Below are 14,253 nucleotides of genomic sequence, written 5' to 3'. Positions count from 1 at the left end.
TTACAGCCTTCTGAACTTTTTACATTAAAAAACACCTATGCTTGCTTTCGTCAATGTATAATCCATACGTTTTAGCACTCTTACACAAACAATTCTTGACTAAAACAGTTAAAACTTTGCAAACATGTTGTTTAATGTATTGGCGACGACACGCTTTTTTTATTTTTGCTTAAAATTAATTAGAATAAATTTTACAGCCTTCTGAACTTTTTACATTAAAAAACACCTATGCTTGCTTTCGTCAATGTATAATCCATACGTTTTAGCACTCTTACACAAACAATTCTTGACTAAAACAGTTAAAACTTTGCAAACATGTTGTTTAATGTATTGGCTACGACACGCTTTTTTTATTTTTGCTTAAAATTGTTTAGAAAAAATTTTACAGTCTTCTGAACTTTTTACTAGTCAATGTATAATCCATACGTTTTAGCACTCTTACACAAACAATTCTTGACTAAAACAGTTAAAACTTTGCAAACATGTTGTTTAATGTATTGGCTACGACACGCTTTTTTTATTTTTGCTTAAAATTGTTTAAAAAAAATTTTACAGTCTTCTGAACTTTTTACTAGTCAATGTATAATCCATACGTTTTAGCACTCTTACACAAACAATTCTTGACTAAAACAGTTAAAACTTTGCAAATATGTTGTTTAATGTATTGGCTACGACACGCTTTTTTTATTTTTGCTTAAAATTGTTTAGAAAAAATTTTACAGTCTTCTGAACTTTTTACATTAAAAAACACCTATGCTTGCTTTCCTCAATGTATAATCCATACGTTTTAGCACTCTTACACAAACAATTCTTGACTAAAACAGTTAAAACTTTGCAAACATGTTGTTTAATGTATTGGCTACGACACGCTTTTTTTATTTTTGCTTAAAATTGATTAGAAAAAATTTTACAGCCTTCTGAACTTTTTACATTAAAAAACACCTATGCTTGCTTTCGTCAATGTATAATCCATACGTTTTAGCACTCTTACACAAACAATTCTTGACTAAAACAGTTAAAACTTTGCAAACATGTTGTTTAATGTATTGGCTACGACACGCTTTTTTATTTTTGCTTAAAATTGTTTAGAAAAAATTTTACAGTCTTCTGAACTTTTTACTAGTCAATGTATAATCCATACGTTTTAGCACTCTTACACAAACAATTATTGACTAAAACAGTTAAAACTTTGCAATTATGTTGTTTAATGTATTGGCTACGACAAGCTTTTTTTATTTTTGCTTAAAATTGTTTAGAAAAAATTTTACAGTCTTCTGAACCTTTTTACATTAAAAAACACCTATGCTTGCTTTCGTCAATGTATAATCCATACGTTTTAGCACTCTTACACAAACAATTCTTGACTAAAACAGTTAAAACTTTGCAAACATGTTGTTTAATGTATTGGCTACGACACGCTTTTTTATTTTTGCTTAAAATTGTTTAGAAAAAATTTTACAGTCTTCTGAACTTTTTACTAGTCAATGTATAATCCATACGTTTTAGCACTCTTACACAAACAATTATTGACTAAAACAGTTAAAACTTTGCAATTATGTTGTTTAATGTATTGGCTACGACACGCTTTTTTTATTTTTGCTTAAAATTGTTTAGAAAAAATTTTACAGTCTTCTGAACCTTTTTACATTAAAAAACACCTATGCTTGCTTTCGTCAATGTATAATCCATACGTTTTAGCACTCTTACACAAACAATTTTTGACTAAAACAGTTAAAACTTTGCAAATATGTTTTTTAATGTATTGGCTACGACATGCTTTTTTTATTTTTGCTTAAAATTGTTTAGAAAAAATTTTACAGTCTTCTGAACTTTTTACTAGTCAATGTATAATCAATACGTTTTAGCACTCTTACACAAACAATTCTAGACTAAAACAGTTAAAACTTTGCAAATATGTTGTTTAATGTATTGGCTACGACACGCTTTTTTTATTTTTGCTTAAAATTGTTTAAAAAAAATTTTACAGTCTTCTGAACTTTTTACTAGTCAATGTATAATCCATACGTTTTAGCACTCTTACACAAACAATTCTTGACTAAAACAGTTAAAACTTTGCAAATATGTTGTTTAATGTATTGGCTACGACACGCTTTTTTTATTTTTGCTTAAAATTGTTTAGAAAAAATTTTACAGTCTTCTGAACTTTTTACATTAAAAAACACCTATGCTTGCTTTCCTCAATGTATAATCCATACGTTTTAGCACTCTTACACAAACAATTCTTGACTAAAACAGTTAAAACTTTGCAAACATGTTGTTTAATGTATTGGCTACGACACGCTTTTTTTATTTTTGCTTAAAATTGATTAGAAAAAATTTTACAGCCTTCTGAACTTTTTACATTAAAAAACACCTATGCTTGCTTTCGTCAATGTATAATCCATACGTTTTAGCACTCTTACACAAACAATTCTTGACTAAAACAGTTAAAACTTTGCAAACATGTTGTTTAATGTATTGGCTACGACACGCTTTTTTATTTTTGCTTAAAATTGTTTAGAAAAAATTTTACAGTCTTCTGAACTTTTTACTAGTCAATGTATAATCCATACGTTTTAGCACTCTTACACAAACAATTATTGACTAAAACAGTTAAAACTTTGCAATTATGTTGTTTAATGTATTGGCTACGACAAGCTTTTTTTATTTTTGCTTAAAATTGTTTAGAAAAAATTTTACAGTCTTCTGAACCTTTTTACATTAAAAAACACCTATGCTTGCTTTCGTCAATGTATAATCCATACGTTTTAGCACTCTTACACAAACAATTCTTGACTAAAACAGTTAAAACTTTGCAAACATGTTGTTTAATGTATTGGCTACGACACGCTTTTTTATTTTTGCTTAAAATTGTTTAGAAAAAATTTTACAGTCTTCTGAACTTTTTACTAGTCAATGTATAATCCATACGTTTTAGCACTCTTACACAAACAATTATTGACTAAAACAGTTAAAACTTTGCAATTATGTTGTTTAATGTATTGGCTACGACACGCTTTTTTTATTTTTGCTTAAAATTGTTTAGAAAAAATTTTACAGTCTTCTGAACCTTTTTACATTAAAAAACACCTATGCTTGCTTTCGTCAATGTATAATCCATACGTTTTAGCACTCTTACACAAACAATTTTTGACTAAAACAGTTAAAACTTTGCAAATATGTTTTTTAATGTATTGGCTACGACATGCTTTTTTTATTTTTGCTTAAAATTGTTTAGAAAAAATTTTACAGTCTTCTGAACTTTTTACTAGTCAATGTATAATCAATACGTTTTAGCACTCTTACACAAACAATTCTAGACTAAAACAGTTAAAACTTTGCAAATATGTTGTTTAATGTATTGGCTACGACACGCTTTTTTTATTTTTGCTTAAAATTGTTTATAAAAAATTTTACAGTCTTCTGAACTTTTTACTAGTCAATGTATAATCCATACGTTTTAGCACTCTTACACAAACAATTCTTGACTAAAACAGTTAAAACTTTGCAAACATGTTGTTTAATGTATTGGCTACGACACGCTTTTTTTATTTTTGCTTAAAATTGTTTAGAAAAAATTTTACAGTCTTCTGAACTTTTTACTAGTCAATGTATAATCCATATGTTTTAGCACTCTTACACAAACAATTCTTGACTAAAACAGTTAAAACTTTGCAAACATGTTGTTTAATGTATTGGCTACGACAAGCTTTTTTTATTTTTGCTTAAAATTGATTCGAAAAAATTTTACAGCCTTCTGAACTTTTTACATTAAAAAACACCTATGCTTGCTTTCGTCAATGTATAATCCATACGTTTTAGCACTCTTACACAAACAATTCTTGACTAAAACAGTTAAAACTTTGCAAACATGTTGTTTAATGTATTGGCGACGACACGCTTTTTTTATTTTTGCTTAAAATTAATTAGAATAAATTTTACAGCCTTCTGAACTTTTTACATTAAAAAACACCTATGCTTGCTTTCGTCAATGTATAATCCATACGTTTTAGCACTCTTACACAAACAATTCTTGACTAAAACAGTTAAAACTTTGCAAACATGTTGTTTAATGTATTGGCTACGACACGCTTTTTTTATTTTTGCTTAAAATTGTTTAGAAAAAATTTTACAGTCTTCTGAACTTTTTACTAGTCAATGTATAATCCATACGTTTTAGCACTCTTACACAAACAATTCTTGACTAAAACAGTTAAAACTTTGCAAACATGTTGTTTAATGTATTGGCTACGACACGCTTTTTTTATTTTTGCTTAAAATTGTTTAAAAAAAATTTTACAGTCTTCTGAACTTTTTACTAGTCAATGTATAATCCATACGTTTTAGCACTCTTACACAAACAATTCTTGACTAAAACAGTTAAAACTTTGCAAATATGTTGTTTAATGTATTGGCTACGACACGCTTATTTTATTTTTGCTTAAAATTGTTTAGAAAAAATTTTACAGTCTTCTGAACTTTTTACATTAAAAAACACCTATGCTTGCTTTCCTCAATGTATAATCCATACGTTTTAGCACTCTTACACAAACAATTCTTGACTAAACAGTTAAAACTTTGCAAACATGTTGTTTAATGTATTGGCTACGACACGCTTTTTTTATTTTTGCTTAAAATTGATTAGAAAAAATTTTACAGCCTTCTGAACTTTTTACATTAAAAAACACCTATGCTTGCTTTCGTCAATGTATAATCCATACGTTTTAGCACTCTTACACAAACAATTCTTGACTAAAACAGTTAAAACTTTGCAAACATGTTGTTTAATGTATTGGCTACGACACGCTTTTTTATTTTTGCTTAAAATTGTTTAGAAAAAATTTTACAGTCTTCTGAACTTTTTACTAGTCAATGTATAATCCATACGTTTTAGCACTCTTACACAAACAATTATTGACTAAAACAGTTAAAACTTTGCAATTATGTTGTTTAATGTATTGGCTACGACACGCTTTTTTTATTTTTGCTTAAAATTGTTTAGAAAAAATTTTACAGTCTTCTGAACCTTTTTACATTAAAAAACACCTATGCTTGCTTTCGTCAATGTATAATCCATACGTTTTAGCACTCTTACACAAACAATTCTTGACTAAAACAGTTAAAACTTTGCAAATATGTTGTTTAATGTATTGGCTACGACATGCTTTTTTTATTTTTGCTTAAAATTGTTTAGAAAAAATTTTACAGTCTTCTGAACTTTTTACTAGTCAATGTATAATCCATACGTTTTAGCACTCTTACACAAACAATTATTGACTAAAACAGTTAAAACTTTGCAATTATGTTGTTTAATGTATTGGCTACGACACGCTTTTTTTATTTTTGCTTAAAATTGTTTAGAAAAAATTTTACAGTCTTCTGAACCTTTTTACATTAAAAAACACCTATGCTTGCTTTCGTCAATGTATAATCCATACGTTTTAGCACTCTTACACAAACAATTCTTGACTAAAACAGTTAAAACTTTGCAAATATGTTGTTTAATGTATTGGCTACGACATGCTTTTTTTATTTTTGCTTAAAATTGTTTAGAAAAAATTTTACAGTCTTCTGAACTTTTTACTAGTCAATGTATAATCAATACGTTTTAGCACTCTTACACAAACAATTCTTGACTAAAACAGTTAAAACTTTGCAAACATGTTGTTTAATGTATTGGCTACGACACGCTTTTTTTATTTTTGCTTAAAATTGTTTAGAAAAAATTTTACAGCCTTCTGAACTTTTTACATTAAAAAACACCTATGCTTGCTTTCGTCAACGTATAATCCATACGTTTTAGCACTCTTACACAAACAATTCTTGACTAAAACAGTTAAAACTTTGCAAACATGTTGTTTAATGTATTGGCTACGACACGCTTTTTTTTATTTTTGCTTAAAATTGTTTAGAAAAAATTTTACAGTCTTCTGAACTTTTTACTAGTCAATGTATAATCCATACGTTTTAGCACTCTTACACAAACAATTCTAGACTAAAACAGTTAAAACTTTGCAAATATGTTGTTTAATGTATTGGCTACGACACGCTTTTTTTATTTTTGCTTAAAATTGTTTATAAAAAATTTTACAGTCTTCTGAACTTTTTACTAGTCAATGTATAATCCATACGTTTTAGCACTCTTACACAAACAATTCTTGACTAAAACAGTTAAAACTTTGCAAACATGTTGTTTAATGTATTGGCTACGACACGCTTTTTTTATTTTTGCTTAAAATTGTTTAGAAAAAATTTTACAGTCTTCTGAACTTTTTACTAGTCAATGTATAATCCATATGTTTTAGCACTCTTACACAAACAATTCTTGACTAAAACAGTTAAAACTTTGCAAACATGTTGTTTAATGTATTGGCTACGACACGCTTTTTTTATTTTTGCTTAAAATTGATTAGAAAAAATTTTACAGTCTTCTGAACTTTTTACATTAAAAAACACCTATGCTTGCTTTCGTCAATGTATAATCCATACGTTTTAGCACTCTTACACAAACAATTCTTGACTAAAACAGTTAAAACTTTGCAAACATGTTGTTTAATGTATTGGCTACGACACGCTTTTTTTATTTTTGCTTAAAATTGTTTAGAAAAAAATTTACAGTCTTCTGATTTTTTTACTAGTCAATGTATAATCTATACGTTTTAGCACTCTTAAACAAACAATTCTTGACTAAAACAGTAAAAACTTTGCAAACATGTTGTTTAATGTATTGGCTACGACACGTTTTTTTTATTTTTGCTTAAAATTGATTAGAAAAAATTTTACAGTCTTCTGAACTTTTTACATTAAAAAACACCTATGCTTGCTTTCGTCAATGTATAATCCATACGTTTTAGCACTCTTACACAAACAATTCTTGACTAAAACAGTTAAAACTTTGCAAACATGTTGTTTAATGTATTGGCTACGACACGCTTTTTTTATTTTTGCTTAAAATTGTTTAGAAAAAATTTTACAGTCTTCTGAACTTTTTACTAGTCAATGTATAATCCATACGTTTTAGCACTCTTACACAAACAATTCTTGACTAAAACAGTTAAAACTTTGCAAACATGTTGTTTAATGTATTGGCTACGACACGCTTTTTTTATTTTTGCTAAATATTGTTTAAAAGAAATTTTACAGTCTTCTGAACTTTTTACTAGTCAATGTATAATCCATACGTTTTAGCACTCTTACACAAACAATTCTTGACTAAAACAGTTAAAACTTTGCAAATATGTTGTTTAATGTATTGGCTACGACACGCTTTTTTTATTTTTGCTTAAAATTGTTTAGAAAAAATTTTACAGTCTTCTGAACTTTTTAATAGTCAATGTATAATCCATACGTTTTAGCACTCTTACACAAACAATTCTTGACTAAAACAGTTAAAACTTTGCAAACATGTTGTTTAATGTATTGGCTACGACAAGCTTTTTTTATTTTTGCTTAAAATTGATTCGAAAAAATTTTACAGCCTTCTGAACTTTTTACATTAAAAAACACCTATGCTTGCTTTCGTCAATGTATAATCCATACGTTTTAGCACTCTTACACAAACAATTCTTGACTAAAACAGTTAAAACTTTGCAAACATGTTGTTTAATGTATTGGCTACGACACGCTTTTTTTATTTTTGCTTAAAATTGTTTAGAAAAAATTTTAGAGTCTTCTGAACTTTTTACTAGTCAATGTATAATCCATACGTTTTAGCACTCTTACACAAACAATTCTTGACTAAAACAGTTAAAACTTTGCAAACATGTTGTTTAATGTATTGGCTACGACACGCTTTTTTTATTTTTGCTTAAAATTGATTGTAAAAAATTTTACAGTCTTCTGAACTTTTTACTAGTCAATGTATAATCCATACGTTTTAGCACTCTTACACAAACAATTCTTGACTAAAACAGTTAAAACTTTGCAAACATGTTGTTTAATGTATTGGCTACGACACGCTTTTTTTATTTTTGCTTAAAATTGTTTAAAAAAAATTTTACAGTCTTCTGAACTTTTTACTAGTCAATGTATAATCCATACGTTTTAGCACTCTTACACAAACAATTCTTGACTAAAACAGTTAAAACTTTGCAAATATATTGTTTAATGTATTGGCTAAGACACGCTTTTTTTATTTTTGCTTAAAATTGTTTAGAAAAAATTTTACAGTCTTCTGAACTTTTTACATTAAAGAACACCTATGCTTGCTTTCGTCAATGTATAATCCATACGTTTTAGCACTCTTACACAAACAATTCTTGACTAAAACAGTTAAAACTTTGCAAACATGTTGTTTAATGTATTGGCTACGACACGCTTTTTTTATTTTTGCTTAAAATTGATTAGAAAAAATTTTACAGCCTTCTGAACTTTTTACATTAAAAAACACCTATGCTTGCTTTCGTCAATGTATAATCCATACGTTTTAGCACTCTTACACAAACAATTCTTGACTAAAACAGTTAAAACTTTGCAAACATGTTGTTTAATGTATTGGCTACGACACGCTTTTTTTATTTTTGCTTAAAATTGTTTAAAAAAAATTTTACAGTCTTCTGAACTTTTTACTAGTCAATGTATAATCCATACGTTTTAGCACTCTTACACAAACAATTATTGACTAAAACAGTTAAAACTTTGCAATTATGTTGTTTAATGTATTGGCTACGACACGCTTTTTTTATTTTTGCTTAAAATTGTTTAGAAAAAATTTTACAGTCTTCTGAACTTTTTACATTAAAAAACACCTATGCTTGCTTTCGTCAATGTATAATCCATACGTTTTAGCACTCTTACACAAACAATTCTTGACTAAAACAGTTAAAACTTTGCAAATATGTTGTTTAATGTATTGGCTACGACATGCTTTTTTTATTTTTGCTTAAAATTGTTTAGAAAAAATTTTACAGTCTTCTGAACTTTTTACTAGTCAATGTATAATCAATACGTTTTAGCACTCTTACACAAACAATTCTTGACTAAAACAGTTAAAACTTTGCAAACATGTTGTTTAATGTATTGGCTACGACACGCTTTTTTTATTTTTGCTTAAAATTGTTTAGAAAAAATTTTACAGCCTTCTGAACTTTTTACATTAAAAAACACCTATGCTTGCTTTCGTCAACGTATAATCCATACGTTTTAGCACTCTTACACAAACAATTCTTGACTAAAACAGTTAAAACTTTGCAAACATGTTGTTTAATGTATTGGCTACGACACGCTTTTTTTTATTTTTGCTTTAAATTGTTTAGAAAAAATTTTACAGTCTTCTGAACTTTTTACTAGTCAATGTATAATCCATACGTTTTAGCACTCTTACACAAACAATTCTTGACTAAAACAGTTAAAACTTTGCAAATATGTTGTTTAATGTATTGGCTACGACACGCTTTTTTTATTTTTGCTTAAAATTGTTTAGAAAAAATTTTACAGTCTTCTGAACTTTTTAATAGTCAATGTATAATCCATACGTTTTAGCACTCTTACACAAACAATTCTTGACTAAAACAGTTAAAACTTTGCAAACATGTTGTTTAATGTATTGGCTACGACAAGCTTTTTTTATTTTTGCTTAAAATTGATTCGAAAAAATTTTACAGCCTTCTGAACTTTTTACATTAAAAAACACCTATGCTTGCTTTCGTCAATGTATAATCCATACGTTTTAGCACTCTTACACAAACAATTCTTGACTAAAACAGTTAAAACTTTGCAAACATGTTGTTTAATGTATTGGCTACGACACGCTTTTTTTATTTTTGCTTAAAATTGTTTAGAAAAAATTTTACAGTCTTCTGAACTTTTTACTAGTCAATGTATAATCCATACGTTTTAGCACTCTTACACAAACAATTCTTGACTAAAACAGTTAAAACTTTGCAAACATGTTGTTTAATGTATTGGCTACGACACGCTTTTTTTATTTTTGCTTAAAATTGTTTAAAAAAAATTTTACAGTCTTCTGAACTTTTTACTAGTCAATGTATAATCCATACGTTTTAGCACTCTTACACAAACAATTCTTGACTAAAACAGTTAAAACTTTGCAAATATATTGTTTAATGTATTGGCTAAGACACGCTTTTTTTATTTTTGCTTAAAATTGTTTAGAAAAAATTTTACAGTCTTCTGAACTTTTTACATTAAAGAACACCTATGCTTGCTTTCGTCAATGTATAATCCATACGTTTTAGCACTCTTACACAAACAATTCTTGACTAAAACAGTTAAAACTTTGCAAACATGTTGTTTAATGTATTGGCTACGACACGCTTTTTTTATTTTTGCTTAAAATTGATTAGAAAAAATTTTACAGCCTTCTGAACTTTTTACATTAAAAAACACCTATGCTTGCTTTCGTCAATGTATAATCCATACGTTTTAGCACTCTTACACAAACAATTCTTGACTAAAACAGTTAAAACTTTGCAAACATGTTGTTTAATGTATTGGCTACGACACGCTTTTTTTATTTTTGCTTAAAATTGTTTAAAAGAAGTTTTACAGTCTTCTGAACTTTTTACTAGTCAATGTATAATCCATACGTTTTAGCACTCTTACACAAACAATTATTGACTAAAACAGTTAAAACTTTGCAATTATGTTGTTTAATGTATTGGCTACGACACGCTTTTTTTATTTTTGCTTAAAATTGTTTAGAAAAAATTTTACAGTCTTCTGAACTTTTTACATTAAAAAACACCTATGCTTGTTTTCGTCAATGTATAATCCATACGTTTTAGCACTCTTACACAAACAATTCTTGACTAAAACAGTTAAAACTTTGCAAATATGTTGTTTAATGTATTGGCTACGACATGCTTTTTTTATTTTTGCTTAAAATTGTTTAGAAAAAATTTTACAGTCTTCTGAACTTTTTACTAGTCAATGTATAATCAATACGTTTTAGCACTCTTACACAAACAATTCTTGACTAAAACAGTTAAAACTTTGCAAACATGTTGTTTAATGTATTGGCTACGACACGCTTTTTTTATTTTTGCTTAAAATTGTTTAGAAAAAATTTTACAGCCTTCTGAACTTTTTACATTAAAAAACACCTATGCTTGCATTCGTCAACGTATAATCCATACGTTTTAGCACTCTTACACAAACAATTCTTGACCAAAACAGTTAAAACTTTGCAAACATGTTGTTTAATGTATTGGCTACGACACGCTTTTTTTTATTTTTGCTTTAAATTGTTTAGAAAAAATTTTACAGTCTTCTGAACTTTTTACTAGTCAATGTATAATCCATACGTTTTAGCACTCTTACACAAACAATTCTAGACTAAAACAGTTAAAACTTTTTAAATATGTTGTTTAATGTATTGGCTACGACACGCTTTTTTTATTTTTGCTTAAAATTGTTTATAAAAAATTTTACAGTCTTCTGAACTTTTTACTAGTCAATGTATAATCCATACGTTTTAGCACTCTTACACAAACAATTCTTGACTAAAACAGTTAAAACTTTGCAAACATGTTGTTTAATGTATTGGCTACGACACGCTTTTTTTATTTTTGCTTAAAATTGTTTAGAAAAAATTTTACAGTCTTCTGAACTTTTTACTAGTCAATGTATAATCCATACGTTTTAGCACTCTTACACAAACAATTCTTGACTAAAACAGTTAAAACTTTGCAAACATGTTGTTTAATGTATTGGCTACGACACGCTTTTTTTATTTTTGCTTAAAATTGATTAGAAAAAATTTTACAGTCTTCTGAACTTTTTACATTAAAAAACACCTATGCTTGCTTTCGTCAATGTATAATCCATACGTTTTAGCACTCTTACACAAACAATTCTTGACTAAAACAGTTAAAACTTTGCAAACATGTTGTTTAATGTATTGGCTACGACACGCTTTTTTTATTTTTGCTTAAAATTGTTTAGAAAAAAATTTACAGTCTTCTGATTTTTTTACTAGTCAATGTATAATCTATACGTTTTAGCACTCTTAAACAAACAATTCTTGACTAAAACAGTAAAAACTTTGCAAACATGTTGTTTAATGTATTGGCTACGACACGCTTTTTTTATTTTTGCTTAAAATTGATTAGAAAAAATTTTACAGTCTTTTGAACTTTTTACATTAAAAAACACCTATGCTTGCTTTCGTCAATGTATAATCCATACGTTTTAGCACTCTTACACAAACAATTCTTGACTAAAACAGTTAAAACTTTGCAAACATGTTGTTTAATGTATTGGCTACGACACGCTTTTTTTATTTTTGCTTAAAATTGTTTAGAAAAAATTTTACAGTCTTCTGAACTTTTTACTAGTCAATGTATAATCCATACGTTTTAGCACTCTTACACAAACAATTCTTGACTAAAACAGTTAAAACTTTGCAAACATGTTGTTTAATGTATTGGCTACGACACGCTTTTTTTATTTTTGCTAAATATTGTTTAAAAGAAATTTTACAGTCTTCTGAACTTTTTACTAGTCAATGTATAATCCATACGTTTTAGCACTCTTACACAAACAATTCTTGACTAAAACAGTTAAAACTTTGCAACTATGTTGTTTAATGTATTGGCTACGACACGCTTTTTTTATTTTTGCTTAAAATTGTTTAGAAAAAATTTTACAGTCTTCTGAACTTTTTACATTAAAAAAACACCTATGCTTGCTTTCGTCAATGTATAATCCATACGTTTTAGCACTCTTACACAAACAATTCTTGACTAAAACAGTTAAAACTTTGCAAACATGTTGTTTAATGTATTGGCTACGACACGCTTTTTTTATTTTTGCTTAAAATTGTTTAGAAAAAATTTTACAGTCTTCTAAACTTTTTACTAGTCAATGTATAATCCATACGTTTTAGCACTCTTACACAAACAATTCTTGACTAAAACAGTTAAAACTTTGCAAACATGTTGTTTAATGTATTGGCTACGACACGCTTTTTTTATTTTTGCTTAAAATTGTTTAAAAGAAGTTTTACAGTCTTCTGAACTTTTTACTAGTCAATGTATAATCCATACGTTTTAGCACTCTTACACAAACAATTCTTGACTAAAACAGTTAAAACTTTGCAAATATGTTGTTTAATGTATTGGCTACGACACGCTTTTTTTATTTTTGCTTAAAATTGTTTAGAAAAAATTTTACAGTCTTCTGAACTTTTTACATTAAAAAACACCTATGCTTGCTTTCGTCAATGTATAATCCATACGTTTTAGCACTCTTACACAAACAATTCTTGACTAAAACAGTTAAAACTTTGCAAATATGTTGTTTAATGTATTGGCTACGACACGCTTTTTTTATTTTTGCTTAAAATTGTTTAGAAAAAATTTTACAGTCTTCTGAACTTTTTAATAGTCAATGTATAATCCATACGTTTTAGTACTCTTACACAAACAATTCTTGACTAAAACAGTTAAAACTTTGCAAACATGTTGTTTAATGTATTGGCTACGACACGCTGTTTTTATTTTTGCTTAAAATTGATTAGAAAAAATTTTACAGCCTTCTGAACTTTTTACATTAAAAAACACCTATGTTTGCTTTCGTCAATGTATAATCCATACGTTTTAGCACTCTTACACAAACAATTCTTGACTAAAACAGTTAAAACTTTGCAAACATGTTGTTTAATGTATTGGCTACGACACGCTTTTTTATTTTTGCTTAAAATTGTTTAGAAAAAATTTTACAGTCTTCTGAACTTTTTACTAGTCAATCTTTAATCCATACGTTTTAGCACTCTTACACAAACAATTCTTGACTAAAACAGTTAAAACTTTGCAAACATGTTGTTTAATGTATTGGCTTCGACACGCTTTTTTTATTTTTGCTTAAAATTGTTTAAAAAAAAATTTTACAGTCTTCTGAACTTTTTACTAGTCAATGTATAATCCATACGTTTTAGCACTCTTACACAAACAATTCTTGACTAAAACAGTTAAAACTTTACAAATATGTTGTTTAATGTATTGGCTACGACACGCTTTTTTTATTTTTGCTTAAAATTGTTTAGAAAAAATTTGACAGTCTTCGGAACTTTTTAAATTAAAAAACACCTATGCTTGCTTTCGTCAATGTATAATCCATACGTTTTAGCACTCTTACACAAACAATTCTTGACTAAAACAGTTAAAACTTTGCAAACATGTTGTTTAATGTATTGGCTACGACACGCTTTTTTTATTTTTGCTTAAAATTGTTTAGAAAAAATTTTACAGTCTTCTGAACTTTTTACTAGTCAATGTATAATCCATACGTTTT

The sequence above is a fragment of the Thalia democratica genome, chromosome 8, assembly GCF_965202585.1.
Source record: "Thalia democratica chromosome 8, ktThaDemo2.hap1.1, whole genome shotgun sequence".
Taxonomy (NCBI): domain Eukaryota; kingdom Metazoa; phylum Chordata; class Thaliacea; order Salpida; family Salpidae; genus Thalia; species Thalia democratica.
This window is presented reverse-complemented; position numbering follows the sequence as displayed.